The sequence below is a fragment of the Mauremys reevesii genome, unplaced genomic scaffold (assembly GCF_016161935.1).
Source record: "Mauremys reevesii isolate NIE-2019 unplaced genomic scaffold, ASM1616193v1 Contig13, whole genome shotgun sequence".
Lineage (NCBI taxonomy): Eukaryota > Metazoa > Chordata > Testudines > Geoemydidae > Mauremys > Mauremys reevesii.
Window position 1 is genome coordinate 597138 of NW_024100749.1, and position 16806 is coordinate 613943.

Below are 16806 nucleotides of genomic sequence, written 5' to 3' on the forward strand. Positions count from 1 at the left end.
AGAGAGAGTGGATTTTTGGAGCCGACACTGTGTGTCAGCTCCCTGCCTTGCAAAGCCTGCCTTGCAAATTCTGTGTCAGCTCCCTGCCTTGCAAAATCTGACCATTTCCTTGACCCCTCATTCACTCTTAAATGCAAATAGCCTGCAGACCAGATAAGCAGCTGCTCCGACGGACTCCCTTTCTTCCCCCCCCCCCGCCACCCCGGTGCTGTTTCTCTCCTCAAGCAAACACTCGCTGTAGACATTCATCCCCCTGCCTGCCTCATTCACAGCAAACAGGAGCTGTGTTTGTTTTTTAGACAAGCAGCTCCCGGAGCCCCAAGTTCACAACGAAACAAAGAGAGGCATCATAACAAAACAAAGACAGTAATTTAGTTAAAAGCATTATGGGAAAATTCCGGAAGTCAGTTACAGCGTAGTAAGATTAATCACTGTTTACACTTGCACTCCAGCGCTGCATCACCAGCACTGCAATCGTTATACCCGAGGCAGAGCAGGAGTACAGCCAGCGCTGCAGCCAGGGAGATGCAGCGCTGTATGTGCCTTGCAAGTGTGGATGGTGACTAAGTTGCAGTGCTGTAAAGCCTCCACCAGCGCTGCAACTCTCCAGTGTAGCCAAGCCCTCGGTTGTTCAGTTACAATGTACTTTTTAGCTACATATAATCGGTAATAAAGATATGACTCTTCTTCCTTTCTTTTTCTCACATCAATTTTCAAAACAGGGTCCACAACCTCAAATGCTCTCTTCGTATATATAGAAATCTCTTCTACAATCTCCAGTTTTTATTTTTCTTTTGAAATATTATTAGCAGGCAATGTACTGTCACTGTGCACTATTGATTTCAGTATACTGCTGGGATCTTCATGTTCTTGGTTATAAGGACACAACAAATATTATTTGACAAAGAAATAGAGAAGGGGTTGTGTTCCTTTACTGGATCATCACAAATTAACTTAATTGTATTAAAGACATTGGCACTTAATGACACATAACATGAAATTTGGTGAAGCTTTTTGGCAAACTTTTCTTCTCGGCCATAAATCAGTTGAAAGGGTGATATTTTTGTTGTCATGTGAGGTTTAGAGTACAAAGAATAGAAAGTTTCTCCAGGAAATTCATCTCAATTCATCTGGGTTCTGTCCACCATCTTCTCTAATGCTCTGTAAAAATAGTGACTGATTGATCTAATTCCTTGAAATTAGTGACTGAACCTAATTTTTTGAAGATCTAGCTGAGCAGAGTCTATGGGGAGGCACGTCACATGGCGTTGCTAGCATTCCTTTTTGTTTTAAACTTGATGCATTATGAATATTTTCAATGTAATAATTCAGTTTTGGAGATTTATTCACAATATGCCATTCATGGCAGAGTGCTCTAAGCGTACCTTGATTATTTGAAAATAAATACCCTAAAATTATCTTTTAACGGATTCATTTGTGCTTTTTATCAAAGCTATGTGTTTTTCCTAATTTTTAACACAGGGAAATATTAATCTAAAAATAGATAATTTTTTCCATAAAATTTCCTTCAGAAATATCTGTGTTCCTTTCCCTATTTCTCACTGAATTATGTGTAATTACTGTGTTCCCTTATCCAATCTTATTGTGTTATTACATGGGGAAATATGTTGGTAAATAGTAAAAAACATGTTGTATATTAACCTATCTGACAAGACACAATAATGTGTTGTCACTCACAATTTGCAGCATGAAGTGTCATGAAGAGATTGCAGGAAATGTTCATTTTTAAATTTCTAACTGTGAATGGGCTCCCCCATCAGTTCCTGCAACCCCTGGCTGGCAGACCTCTCTGTGTGAATGAAGCAGCAGGCAGTCTGCCGGGGAACCTCCACCAAGCGTCTTTATGACTTTTTATGGTGCATCACAACATAGCAGCGGTTACAAGGAGCCCCCTTCCTGCTCCAATTGAGACTTTTATGCTGCTGCTTTCTTCTCAGCACTGAGCTAGTGACCTCATCAGGCTCCCTACAGGTGCAAGTGATCCCCTCTGCCCTTCCAAACCCAAACTACTCAGTCCCTCCTCCTCTAACTGCACCCGGTGCCCTGGGTGCTCTCAGTCAGGGCTGCCAAGAGGATTCCGGGAGCCCTGGGTCTTTGGCAGCGGTAATTCGGCGGCGGGGGGGGGGCCCCGCTTCGGCGGTAATTCGGCGGCGGGGGGGGCCTTCCGTTCCGGGACCCGCCGCCGAAGTGCCCCGAAGACCTGCAGTGGGGCCCCCTGCCGCCGAAGCGGGACCCGCCGCAGAAGTGCAACCAGGTCTTCGGCGGTAATTCAGCGGTGGGGGGGTCCCTGCCGCGGGTCTTCGGGGCACTTCGGCGCCGGGTCCCGGAACAGAAGGGCCCCCCGCTGCCGAATTACTGCCGAAGACACGGCTGCCTTTCAACTGCGGGTCCCACTTCGGCGGTAATTCGCCGGCGGGGGGTCGTTCCGCCCCGGAAGGACCCCCCGCCGGCGAAGACCGGGAGCGAAGAAGATCCGGGGGCCTGGCCCAGGCCCTGCAAGAGTTTTCCGGGCCCTTCGGAGCGAGTGAAGGACCCCACTCCAGGGGCCCCGAAAAACTCTTGTGGGGGCCCTGGCGGGACCCGGGGCCTGGGGCAAATTGCCCCTCTTGCCCCCCGCTCTGGGCGGCCCTGCTCTCAGTGACCAGCGTTCCGACTTGCAAAGGGCTCAGTTTGTAGCTGCTAACAGCCCCTGTCACACAGCCATGATTGTGTAATTGACCTTATAGTGAAAATGTAAACTGTTACCCCATGATTCAATTCAGAACCTAGATCTGCCAGAATCAGTTCTAGACAGCCATGTTGATATATAATTTTACATGTTGTCTTCTCCACCTCATGTGCTGTCAGAGTTCTAAGTGGAAATTCTTCTACCTCTTTTGAAAAATCATCTGTAGCTGTCAGTACATACTGGTATCGCTTCTGTGGTACTGGATATAGTCCGATTAAATTTGCTCTCAGCAGTTCCCAGGGTTAACAACCCATGTGCAAGAACACAGGCTGGAGTCATCATTTGGTTCTTTCCTATGACATTTTTATTATAATCCCATCGATAGTAAGCAAAATAAACGTTATAATGTGGTTTCTATAATAGCTGATGTCTCCACACAGTCAGAATCTAACTTTTGGTGTTATTCAGACATAAATAAATACAGGCCAAACTTTCGCAACTCAAAACTTGCATAAATACGCTGTCACTGTGCCAGCACTGCAGGCAGGCAATAGAAGTTGTTGCTGCACTGTGTTAGAGCTGGTTAGAGGCTTTATTGTGCAGCAATAATAAATGCAGATAATGATAAACAATTAGCTTGGCTGATGTTTAAAAACACTTCAGATGTATTTAACATGCGGAAAGATGCAAAGTGTTTGATTTAATGGGAAGCCATCTGCTCAGGTCCACTTCATGGCACGAGTTGTAAAGTTAAGTCCAATCCAAGCAGGACATTTGCCTGGCATGAGATCCTGTATGAACTCCTGCAAAGCATATGACAGAGACAGCAGGGTGACCAGAACCTGCTGTAACTCCCTGGGTTCTCTGCTGTCTTTCCAATGAAACCAGAGAACGTTACCCAGAGCATTCAAAGGTCTCTAAGAGAGACTCAGACCAAGCAGTGGAAACACAAACTGCCTGATGGAACCAGCACAGGATAATTGAAAGGGCCTCAAATGCCACAGCTCTGGACAGTTTCTTGTCCCTGAAGAAGTCAACCCTATTTTAATCTACAGTCTGCGCACTAAGAACTTCTGACTTACCCAGCAAGGCAGAAATAGACCCCAGGTCTCCTGATTCTTAGTCCAGTGCCATAATCATTAGACCCTTCTGACTCCCCTGGAACATGGTTTCTTTACACCCTCCGTGCTGGGCCAAGGGACAGTCCCTCCGGACGTGTCCCATCTCCTGGCAGAGGTAGCACCAGGCCTCCCCCGTGGAATAATGCACCCGGTAGTGGGCTCCATGGTAGGGGACGAGGAAGAACCCCTCGAGCGCCTCTCCATCACACGCTGCCGGTGGCAGTTGAAGTTGCACCTGCTGGAGGAACGAGGACGTGATGGCGGGTGGGGTCTTTGCAGCCCAATGGAAGAGGGCTGATGACAGAGATTGGTCGCCCCAGGGTAGAAAGGGCAGGCAGCAGGGCAGCATTGGGCAGGAAGGGAGGGACGGAGGTCAGGACTAACTGGATACCTAGGTCTTCCAATGGCTCCAGGGGGCCGAACACGCCCCCACCACCAGGCCCTTCTCCACCACCTTCTGAGTGGTGGCCTCCGATGCTAGGAAGAAGACTACCTCGATGGCAATGGGCCCCACCACCCTCGCCAACGCCTGCACGTAGTTCTCTACTTGGGGCAAGGGGGCACCAGGAGGCAACAGATGCCGTGCTTCCTGGTCAAGGTGGGGGGCCCCGGCCACTATAGATGGTTGCGGAGGAGATGACGTAGTGGCAGTTGGGGGGGTTGCTGCCACCTGGGTGTATGCCCTGGGGGTTGGGGGAGGGGCATCTGCAGAGCTGATAGAAGGAGCAGCAGGGAGGGATGGCACAGCCCTAGAACGTGTGTATAACACAGGACCTAGAACGTCACCGAGTGCTTCCTTCAGAAAACCTATGACGTGACTGAGCCAGACCACATCTTCTGGAAAGACATCTCCATGCATTCGAGCCAGCCAGTAAGAAAAAATCTTTCTTCTGCAGTGACGTGAAGTTAAAGAACATGGAGAAGAAGAAAACCTCTACTCGGGTTGCTACTGGAACTGAAGCAGAGAGGCCAGGATAAACATGCTAGGGCCCAGGACTGACTATCAGCAGATCTGCCATTTTCTATTCCTGGCTTTTTGACCATGAGCAAATCTCTTTGCTTCTGTGTGCCTCAGTTTCCACAACTATAACATGAAGCTAATCAAGGTTATGTTTTTTCTCTCTCCTATTTTGCAAGGCGGGAAACTTAGATACATTTGGGGCCTGTCTACGCTACCGGTCTAGAGTGTCTTTGTAAACTGATGACCCCCACATCTTATTCAGAACTTATGGATAACACAAGCTCCTAAGTTTGTTCTGTGCTTAGCCCCTATGGAACACCTGAGCTGGACGGGCTTTTCTCGCTGTGCTGTGCAGAGCAGGTTCTGGGCATTAGGGATATGAAGAGGCTCTCAAGGACTGATTCTTGAAAATAAATATCAATGAACTGCAATGCAATATAAAATCACTGCCGCTAACACTTGTGGGTGATAAAATACGAGCAGAGTGGTAATTAATGCTGAGGACAGGGCAGTGACACAGAGCAATCAGATCCCTTGATAAGCTGGACCCATTCAAAGAAAACAAGTTAGAAAAGAACTAAATGAAAGGTCCTATACCTAGCAGCAAAGCATGCAGGCCGCACCTACAGCCTGGGGACGTGTATCCAGGAAAGCACTAACTGTGAAGAGGATTTTGGGCCATGCTGGGCAAGCCATTCCACATGAGCACCCAGTGTGATGCTGTGGTGACCAGGGCTAACGCCATCATTAGATGTAGGAAAAGAGCAGTGAGTAGCACAGGGAGGTGACTCACCATCAGTGACACTGATCCTGGAATACGGCCTCCAGTTTTGGCGTCCACCTTTGAAAAAGATTTTGAAATATTGAAGATGGGGCAGCAAAAAGCAATGAAACGTTTTGAGGGTTGGAGTAAAATGCCTGCTAGTGAGCTATTGAAAGAACTCAGCCTGTTTAGATTATCAAAAAGATCGGGAGGTGACATCACTGAAGTGTTGAAGTGACTTCATGGAGAGAAAATATCAGGTATTAAAAGGTTCATTAATCTAGCAGAGAAAAGCATAACAAGACCCAGTGGCTGGAAACTCAAAAGAGACCGATTCATATTAGAAATAGGGCACAAATATTCAACAGTGAGGATGAATCATTAATCTAGCAGAGAATTAATCTCATTAATCTAGCCCCTTGGCCCCCCCCCACAACCCACCGAACTCCCCTGCCCTTTTCCAACACCCCCTCCCTGCTCCCTGCCCCCTTACTGCACTGCCTGGGGCCGGGGCCGGGGCCGCTCGGCTGGGACCGGGACTGGCACCGCAGGTCCCGACTCCTCGGGCTGGGCTGGGCCGGAGCCACTTGGCTGGGACCGGTGCGATGGGGCCCAACTCCCCGGGCTGGGCTGGAGCCGCTCGGCCGGGACTGGTGCTGCAGGGCCTGAGCTGGGTCGGGTCAGAGACACTCGGCTGGGACCAGCCCGAGCCAGAGGTGCTTGGCTGGGACTGAGCTGGGGCGCTCAGACGGGGCCAGGTCAAGTCCAGGGGGAGCCGCTCAGATGGAGCTGGACTGGGCTGCACGCGCTACACTTCTCTTCACCCCACCCCCCCACCCCAGCTTACCTGCCTGCTGCTTGTTTCAGGCTTCCAGTTCTAAAAAGGCTTCTAAATTTAACAACTGGTTCCTGGGAACCGGTGAGAACCGGCTCCAGCTCACCACTGGCTGGACAGGGGCAGGACATCAGCACTGCAGGGGAGGGGTGGGAGTGGCAGTGACATCACAAGGGCCTTTGGCAGGACCTCAGCCTATTGGACAAAGGTGGTGGGGAGGCGATGATCTCACAGAGAGATCTTGACATCAGTCAGGCAAGACAGGGGTGCAGGACAGAGGCAACTTTGGAGATCCCTGTGGCTTTGCTTCAGCACGTCTCCTTCTCGAGGTCTCTCCTTGAGGACTGAGAGAGAATTCACTTTCACGTACGTGAACGTAAGGAGAACCCTCTTTGGAGTTTTCTCCTTTTCTTTTCTTGATTTTGCTAGAAAACAGACGTCCCTGTATAGAAGGTAAGAGCCTCCGAGAGGTTTGGAATCTGTTCAGTCTGATCCATCAGGTGCCAGCTGAATTCTAGAAACGGAAAACACTAGTTTGTGGGGGCAACATTTTATTTCCGACCTAGGACTTTGTCCCTTAGAATCACTGGGGACATTGGGGTTTCTCCTTTTTGTTTTCCCTTTTCCTCTGTCCGCCTACCTTTCTCTTCTTCTCTTGCATCTTTGTCCTTTCCCCCTGCTCTCCTTTCACTGTCTGTGCATGTGGAGTGGGGGGCAGTGGGAGGGGGGAGGTTCCACTCCAACTCTCATTGCGGGAGGCCCTCCCAAAGACATGTGGCTGGAATAGTGCTCTAAGAGTGACTCCCTCTGGTGGTGACCTGGGACATCTGGTGAGAACTCTCAGCTTTCTGATTCTCAGAGTCTCAGTGCTGATTGGGCGAGCTTGGGGCTATTGTGAGGGAGGAGACTCAAGTCCTTGTTACTCGCTTTTAAGACCAAGGAAATAAGCCATAACCACACATGTGTTCGATTGCTCTTGCTGCTTTTCTCCATTCATTGTCTTTGAGCAATTGATGATTCTCTCTCTAATGGGCTAGTTCTTCTAAAATACTTACTGAATAATTAGGTTTTAATAAAGCCATAGGCAAACCCATACTTCCAGTCACAAAGGAGTCAGGCGGCACCCTACAGAATGGGGGACAGTCCGCTGGAAAGCAGTGATCCTAAAAAGGATTTCGGGGCCATAGTGGACGAGCTGCTCAACATAATCTGTCCATGTGAAACTGTGGTAAAAAAGGTTAAAGCCATTCTTGGATGGATAGAGTGGTGAGTATGGAAAGGGAAGTGATCCAGCATTGGTGAGACGGATATTGGAATGTTGAATCCATTTCTTGTGTCCACATTTTGAATATTATGTTAAAAAAATTGGAGAGGGTACAGAAAAGATTCATAATTGAGTGATGCCTTGTAATAAGACATTGAAAATGCTCAATCTTTTTAGTATTGTGGAAGCAGGGAAAGAATTAACAAGGATTTGAAGGGGATTTTAATGCATGTCAGTCAGTTAGCAAGAGTCAAGATAATAGTTAGCAAGAGTCAGGCCACACTGTAACCCTAATGATGTGAGACTTGTAGAAGCAAGGATAGTGTGAGGCGAGAGGACAAGAACTGTGTAAAAAGTTATTACGACCTTGCAACTTGATAACCAAATATGCACGCTGGTGTCTTCTAGGAGTGAGAAACACAAGATAACAGGATGGCTTATGTATAAACAAAATGCAGTTGTTGCTCATTATTGTCTGTATTATTGCTAGTTATTGTCTGTAACAAAAGTATAAATGCTTGCTGTAATTGTTTACCAGTTGAGAGACCTGTCCGGGACTGGGGCAACCCTGTGTCCTATGGCACTCTCTCCCTCCATTGTAATTACTGGAGAAATAATAAAGTATTTGATTTTGCTGCACCCAAACAAAAAAGCGAGAACTGAGTTTTTCTCCGACAGTATGTACAAAAGAAGAATGAGAGGTGAGTTGCTTGACTTCATGGAGAGAAAGTGTTGAGTATAAAAGGGCTTTTATCTAGCAGAGACAGGCATGACAAGACCCCCTGGATGGAAGCAGAAATCAGAAAAAGTATAATGACAATAAGATTTGTAAGAGGGTGATTCATCATTGGAACAAACTACCAAGAGAAATGATGGCTTCTCCATCACTTGATATCTTCTAATAAAGACTAGATGCCTTTCTGGAAAATGCTTGAGTAAAAGAAAAATCCAGATCTTCTGACATACAGGAGGCCTTAGGATACGCAAGGGATCGGTTTAAATGCTCTAATGGTTCCTTCTGGCCATAAAGTCTACTAACTTATGAAAAGCTGATTGCGGCCTGGGGAAGAGCGTCTCATATTCTACTGTGTAGTCGGTGTCATCCCCACAATGAAGAGTCATTGAGTGGGGTGATCCAGGGGAAGCAGCTCAAACATCCAATGTGGCTGGACAGGGGTAGGATATCAGCACTACAGGGGAAGGGTGGGAGTGGCAGTGACATCACAAGGGCCTTTGGCAGGACCTCAGCCTATTGGACAAAGGTGGTGGGGAGGCGATGATCTCACAGAGAGATCTTGACATCAGTCAGGCAAGACAGGGGTGCAGGACAGGGGCAACCTTGGAGATCTCTTTGGCTTTGCTTCAGCACATCTCCTTCTCGAGGTCTCTCCTTGAGGACTGGGAGAGAATTCACTTTCACGTACGTGAGCGCAAGGAGGACCCTCTTTGGAGTTTTCTCCTTTTCTTTTCTTCATTTTGCTAGAAAACAGATGTCCCTGTATAGAAGGTAACAGCCTTGGAGAAGATTGGAACCTGTTCAGTCTGATCCATCAGGTGCCGGCTGATTTTTAGGAAAAGAAAACACTAGATTGTGGGGGCAACATTTTATTTCTGACCTAGGACTTTGTCCCTTAGAATTAGCGGGGACATTGGGGTTTCTCCTTTTTGTTTTCCCTTTTCCTCTGTCCCTCCTACCTTTCTCTTCTTGCTTCCTTTGTCCTTTTCCTCTGCTGTCCTCCCACCACCAGGAGCTCTGTGTGCCCTCACAGAGAGGTGAAACTGGAATAGTGCTCTGAGAGTGATCCTCTCGGTGGTAACCTCTACCATTCTTTGGGCTATTTGATGAGAACCCTTAGCCTCCCACCCCTCAAAGTCTCAACCTTGATTGGCTGAGGAGGGGGCTATTGACAGAGAGGAAACGCTGGTCTTTGTTGTTCTCTTTTATGACCAAGCAAATAAGTCACAACCAGTGATATGTTTGACCAATGTTGATGCTGCTCTCCATTCATTGTCTGGGAGCAGTTCATGATCCTCTCTAACATTCCAATTCTTCTAAGGCCTGGTCTACACTAGAAGGTTATGTTGAATTTAGCAGCGTTAAATCGATTTAATACTGCACCCGTCCACACAACGAAGCTATTTAGTTCGACATAAAGGGCTCTTAAAATCGATTTCTGTACTCCTCCCCGACGAGGGGAGTAGCGCTAAATTCGACATGGCCATGTCGAATTAGGCTAGGTGTGGATGGAATTCGAGGCTAGTAGCTCCGGGAATTATCCCACAGTGCACCACTCTGTTGACGCTCTGGACAGCAGTCCGAGCTCGGATGCTCTGACCAGCCACACAAGAAAAGCCCCGGGAAAATTTGAATTCCTTTTCCTGTCTGGCCAGTTTGAATCTCATTTCCTGTTTGGACATCGTCGCGAGCTCAGCAGCACTGGCAACGATACAGATCTCTCCAGCAGAGGTGTCCATGCAATCTCAGAATAGAAAGAGGGCCCCAGCATGGACTGATCGGGAAGTCTTGGATCTGATCACTGTGTGGGGAGATGAGTCTGTGCTTTCGGAGCTGCGCTCCAAAAAATGGAATGCGAAGATCTACGAGAAGATCTCCAAAGCCATGACAGACAGAGGATACAGCCGGGATGCAATGCAGTGCCGCGTGAAAATCAAGGAGCTGAGACAAGGATACCAGAAGACCAAAGCGGCAAATGGACGCTCCGGATCCCAGCCCCAGACATGCCGCTTCTACGAGGCGCTGCATTCCATTCTAGGTGCGGCCGCCACCACTACCCCACCACTGACCATGGACTCTGACGATGGGCTAGTGTCGACGGCCGGTTCCTCGGAGATGTTCGCAGACAGGGAAGATGAGGAAGGAGATGAGGAGGACGAGGCAGTCGACAGCGCTTACAACGCTGATTTCCCTGAGAGCCAGGATCTCTTCATCACCCTCACGGAGATCCCCTACTAACCCTCCCCAGCCATTAACCCGGACCCTGAATCAGGGGAAGGATCAGTCGGTAAGTGCTTTAAACATGTAAACATTTATTTTTAACAGAACTGGAATGTTAACTATGTGAAAAGAAGGTCAATATAAAGGGGGATAGAACAGAAATCCTCTTGGGAGATCTCCACGAAGCTCTCCTGGAGGTAATCGAAAAGCCTCCGCAGGAGGTTCCTGGGGAGAGCGGCCTTATTGGGTCCTCTGTGGTAGCACACTTTTCCGCGCCAGGCTAACAGCAGGTACTCTGGGATCATTGCCTCGATGAGCATGGCGGCATAGGCCCCTGGTTTTTGCTGGCTTTCACGCAGCATGCGGTCTTTATCTCTGTCACATAACAATAACCGGCGGTTTACAGCCACGTGGTGGAGGCGGGAGAGGGGCAGCATACAGGGATCTTTCCCGGGGACAGCCGCGAGGGGGTGGAACAGGGGCAGAGATCATGCCTTCTGGATTGCCGGCAGCAGGAACTTGCAAACGCTATGAGCATTGCTTTGAGTGTGACATGAGGGCACTGTTAAAAATTAAGTTTTAAGCAGCCAAAAGTCTACGGCTTACCATGTCTGCTCACTACACGAATTCTGCTGTCCTGCCCCGCTTGTCTGATCTCCAGTGCAAGACCCCAGGCAATGAATGCGAAGGCCAAAAATTCGAACTTGTCCTGAGTGTGCATGGGATAGGTGCTGTGCATGGTCTTGTTCACAGAGACAGACTAGACTATGTTCATTGTTCGCAAAAATGTATCTTTGTAAGGAATTCACTCCCTTTTTCCCATCACACAGCTGCGACTGTCTCCCGACCTACCCCGGCATCCCCGTCACAGAGGCTGGTGCAGATTAGGCGGCGAAAGAAAAGGACACGGGACGAGATGATCTCTGAACTTATGGGCTGCTCCTGAGCCGAGGCAGCCCAGCAGACACAATGGAGGGAGAACATGTCGCAATACCAGTGCTCACACAGCGAACGGGAGGACAGGTGGCGGCAAGAGGACCAACAGGCGACTCAAACGCTGCTTGGACTAATGAGGGAGCAAGCGGACACGCTCCGGCGCCTTGTGTATGTTCTGCAGGACCGGAGGCAGGAGGACAGAGCCCCACTGCACTCTATCTCTAACCGCCCTCCCCCGCCACAAAGTCCCATACCCCCCTAACCCAAAGTAACAAGAAGGAGGGACGACAGGGGCCATGAAAATTGTCACTCCACCCCTGCAGACTGCTCAATTGCAAGAAGTCTCTCATTCCCAAAAGTTTGATAAGTCCTTTCCTTCCCACCTCACCCAAGCCCCCGTCCCAGTTTCATCCCCTAACTGTCTAGTTGATAATAAAAAATACTTTTCTGTTAATTACTGGTTCCGTCCTGTTCTTTTAGGGGAGACTGTGTTTGAAGGGGGTTAGGGGGTTGGTAATTGGACAGGACAGTCATCTTTACCAGTGTACAGACATGGGGGCAGGTTCAGCAGCAGGTCACACACACAGTGCAGTCACTAGGCACCCTGGTCAGTCTGAGAGGTGGTTTTCATGTTCTGGGGTGGGGGGGGGGAGGCTATGTGACTTTGTGGCATGGGGGAGGGCGGTTAGAGATCTTATGCAGCGGTCCTTATCCTGGATCACAGAGCCACGCAGCAGGGGATCTGTAACCGTCCTCCCCCGCCACAAAGTCACATAGCCCCCACACACCGAGTCCCGAAAAGGAAGGGTGGCAGGCTCCGTTGAAACAATCAGTCCACCACTGTGGACCGCTCCGGGAGCAGGAGTCTGTCATTCCTCGAGTTTACAGGTGGTCTTTACATCACTGCACACCCTACCCAGCACAGTCCGTGTCCCAGTTTCAACCCTTTACCGCGAAATCAGTAATAAAGAAAATGGTGTTAATTAACAAAGTTCCATGTATTTTATTTTTAAACGTGTGTTGGAAGGGGGGGAACGGGGTATGTAACTGCAGAGGATAGTCAACATTAACTGGGTAAAGAAACGGGGGCACGTTCAGCTTCTCTGTACACAAACTTAATAGTCACAGGTTACCCTGCTCGCTGAGGAACCTAGCTTTCAAAGCCTCCCGGATGCACAGCGCTTCCCACTGGGCTCTTCTAATCTCACGGCTGTCTGGCTGAGCGTAATCAGCAGCCAGGCAATTTGCCTCAACCTCCCATCCCGCCATAAAGATCTCCCCCTTGCTCTCACAGAGATTGTGGAGCACACAGCAAGCTGCAATAACAATGGGGATATTGGTTTCGCTGAGATCCAAGCGAGTCAGTAAGCTCCTCCATCTCCCCTTGAGACATCCGAAAGCACACTCCACCACCATTCTGCACTTGCTCAGCCGGTAGTTGAAGAGTTCTTTGTCACTGTCCAAGGCGCCTGTATAGGGCTTCATGAGCCAGGGCATTAGCAGGTAGGCTGGATCCCCGAGGATCACTATAGGCATCTGCACATCCCCAACAGTTATTTTGTGGTCCGGGAAGAAACTACCTTCCTGCAGGCGTCTAAACAGACCAAAGTTCCTGAACACACGCGCGTCATGAACCTTGCCCGGCCATCCGATGTTGATGTTGGTAAAGTGTCCCCTATGGTCCACCAGTGCTTGCAGCACCATTGAAAAGTAGCCCTTTCGGTTAATATACTGGCTGGCCTGGTAGTCCGGTCCCAGGATAGGGATGTGAGTTCCATCTATAGCCCCACCGCAGTTTGGGAATCCCATCGCAGCGAAGCCATCTATGATGACCTGAATGTTTCCCAGGGTCATTACCTTTGAGAGCAGTAGCTCGATGATTGCGTGGGCTACTGGCATCACAGCAACCCCCACGGTAGATTTGCCCACGCCAAAGTGGTTCGCTACTGGTAGCTGACAGTGGTAGCTGTCTGGCATTGCAAGTTTCCAGAGGGCTTTGGCCACTCGCTTCTGCACAGTCAGGGCTGCTCGCATCCGGGTGTCCTTGCACTTCAGGGCAGGGGACAGCAACTCACACAGTTCAAGGAAAGTCCCCTTACGTATCCTGAAGTTTCGCAGCCACTGTGATTCATCCCAGACCTGAAGCACTATGCGGTCCCACCAGTCCGTGCTTGTTTCCCGGGCCCAGAATCGCCGTTCCACAGCATGAACATGACCCATTGCCACCATGATCTCCACGGCGCGGCGTACCCTGCTTTGTGAGAGGTCTGTGCCACTCTCAGACTTCATGTCCTCACCGCGCTGCCGTTGCCTCCTCGCTCGATTTCGCAGCATCTGACTGTGGAAAAGGTGGACGATAAGGTGCAAGGAGTTGACAACGGCCATAACTGCAGTGATGATCGCAGCGAGCTCCATGCTCGCAGTGCTGTGGCGTCCGCGCTGTCACTCACCAGAAAAGAGCGCGAACTGATTTCCCGCCGGCGCTTTCAGGGAGGGAGGGAGGGTGGGAGTGATGGTTGAATGACGACAGTTACCCAACACCACCCTCTACACATTTTTCCCCCAGCAGGCATTTGGGGCTTGACCCAGAATTCCAATGGGCAGCGGGGACTGTGGGAACTGTGGGATAGCTGCTCACAGTGCACCGCTTCCAGTGTCGACGCTTGCCCCATTAGTGTGGACTCACAAAGTCGAATTACTGTCCTTAGTGTGGATACACAAGTTCAACTTTGTAAAATCGGTTCCACAAATTCGATTTAAGTAGAATCAAACTACTCTGGTAGTGTAGACATTCCCTCAGCATCAGCTTTTCATTAGTCTGTGTTGTTCCCTGTTAGTTTCTCCTTTGTCTGTTGATGATAAAGGATCAGTCAGTTGGGAAATGCCAGAGTCCACGTCCACTGTCAATGTGTTGGAACTTTCTGGAATTAATTGTAGATCCCTTTGATTCGTCAAAATGTGTCCTCTTGATTTGTCTGAACTACAGTCTGTGGCAGGGGTTGGCAACCTTTCAGAAGTGGTGTGCCGAGTCTTCATTTATTCATTCTAATTTAAGGTGTCGCGTGCCAGTAATACATTTTAACCTTTTTAGAAGATCTCTTTCTATAAGTCTATAATATATAACTAAACTATTGTTGTATGAAAAGTAAGTAAGGTTTTTAAAATGTTTAAGAAGCTTCATTTAAAATTAAATTAAAATGCAGAGCCTCCCGGACTGGCGGCCAGGACCCGGGCAGCGTGAGTGCCACTGAAAATCAGCTCACGCGCTGCCTTCGGCACACGTGCCATAGGTTGTCTACCCCTGATCTATGGCAAATTGCCTAAAATCTGCAATGGAAAATTGAAGCCCATTATCGCTAAAGACTTCATTTGGAATTCCATGTCTGGAGAGGATTCCCGTCATGATGGCTATCATTGACTTATTACATTCAAAAGCCGTTGTCCTTCTCTGTTTGCTGCTGCATGTGCTCCCCTTGCCTCTGCTTTCAGCTACAAACACAGGAGTTAACATCAAAATTACTGTAGCCTCCTTCTCATTCAGCACCTCTGACCCCATGTAATGATCTTGGGGTTCATTAAACAACAAACCGCTTTATTAGAAAGGAATAAAACTTTTAATAAAACAAACCAGAGAGCTTCTGTAGTGAATTGCTGAACACGGCTACGCTCTGTTCTCAACCCCAGCTTCCGGGGCACATCTCTAAATTCCTGTATTTCACAGGGGCCAACTTTCAGCTTTCCCCGAGGGGTGCTCCACCCCTGCTCTGCCTTGAGGCCCTGCCCCCATGCCTCCTCTTACCCCAAGGCCCCACCCTTGCTCCCCTCTTCCCACCCTTGCTCTGCCCCAAGGCTCCTGCCCCTGCTCCTCCTCCTCCTGCCCATCACTGGACAGCTGATGAGCAGCAGGTAGGAGGTGCTGCGGGGGAGGAGCTGATCTGCGGGACCTTCTGAACAGCTGATTGGTGGGTGGCTGGTGGGTGATGAGCACCCACTATTTTTTCCAGGGGTGCTCCAGCACCAACGGAGTTTGCACCTATGGTGTCCATAATACTGTTCCTTATGAAGGAGAGTGTCAAAATTATAATTATACACATCTCTACCCACCCCAGCTGCATTCACTGTGCTAGGTGCAGCTGTATTAAATGGTGGAGACATTAGCTGGAGCAGCTTGGTAGAGCTGTGCTTGTGATATGAGGAGATCTGGGTCTGAGCCTCCCCCCCACCCCCTCGCATGTGATGAAAGGAGAGAGGGGAGGGATCCTGCATCCTTTATTTCAGTCCTGAGCTGTGTAGTTGTGTCAGAAGCAGGGCTCAGGGGTCTGCTTGCCACGGGGATTGTTGGTGTGTTTAATGCTGGGTAAGGGAACATATAGTGCTAGATGGAATCCTGGGAGTGAGGGTGAAGGGCTTGTAAAAGGGGGTGAAGGGCTTGTAAAAAGTAACAAATGTGGGGCTGTTTCTGGGCAGTCGCTCAGTGTTGAGGGCAGAACAGGGGTGGGTAGCTCCTGTACGGCACAGCTCACCTAAAACAAATGTTCCCTCAACAAGGAGAAGGTGTTTGTGCTGCAGTTGTCTGAGTGACGTGCTCTATCTGCACAGGCAAGGTGTGGGTCTGTGCGCCATGGGTGTATCAGGTCATCGCTCAAACAGGGCAGAGTTAAGGTCGCTTTGGCAGGTACCTTAATTCCGCATTTGCTGGTTTTCAGAGGTCTGAGTTTTGCCGAACTGACCCCCACATCTCTGTTGACGGTTCTGAGATACCGTTGAGAACCTTAACTCTGCAGTAGCAAAGATTTTATCAGTGACTTTCCTTCCTAGTTTCTTGAGCAGAAAGGACTCTTTGTAGCAGACAGTTGTAGTTCTCACTTAGGTTTGCAGTTGATACACGACTGTGGCTAGATAACAAAAATCCTTAGCTTTTCTATAGTATTTTTCATCAATAGCGCTCAAGGATCTTTATTCATTATTCCCATTTTACAGATGGGGAAACTGAGGCACGGAACAGTGAAGATAGTTGCCCAAGGTCATCCAGCAGGCCAGTGGCAGAGCCAGGAATAGTTCAAGTCCAGTAGTCTCTCTGCTAGGTCACATGGCTGCTGTGTTGTTCCTCAGCACTCCTTGCCCCACGTATTCATTTTGTTATAGTGGAATGGGGATAAGGGTCAGGCTTTGAAGTATTTGCAGTGTGTAGTTGCTAACAGCACTGGTGAGAGAAATCTCAGATACAGTCTATGTCCCAGCATTGTGACGGTTCCCCGGTGCTTACAGTGATTGTAAGGGT

General features: G+C 49.1%; 1 long non-coding RNA gene across 1 annotated transcript; it reads right to left on the reverse strand.

The window, feature by feature from the left end:
* Positions 1–3106: 3106 nt before the first annotated feature.
* LOC120392976 lies at positions 3107–6429 on the reverse strand. The gene is made up of 3 exons (XR_005591838.1): positions 6382–6429; positions 5565–5612; positions 3107–3492 (listed from the first exon to the last, which is right to left on the reverse strand). It is a non-coding gene; the product is annotated as an uncharacterized LOC120392976 (long non-coding RNA).
* Between the last annotated feature and the right edge of the window lie 10377 nt (positions 6430–16806).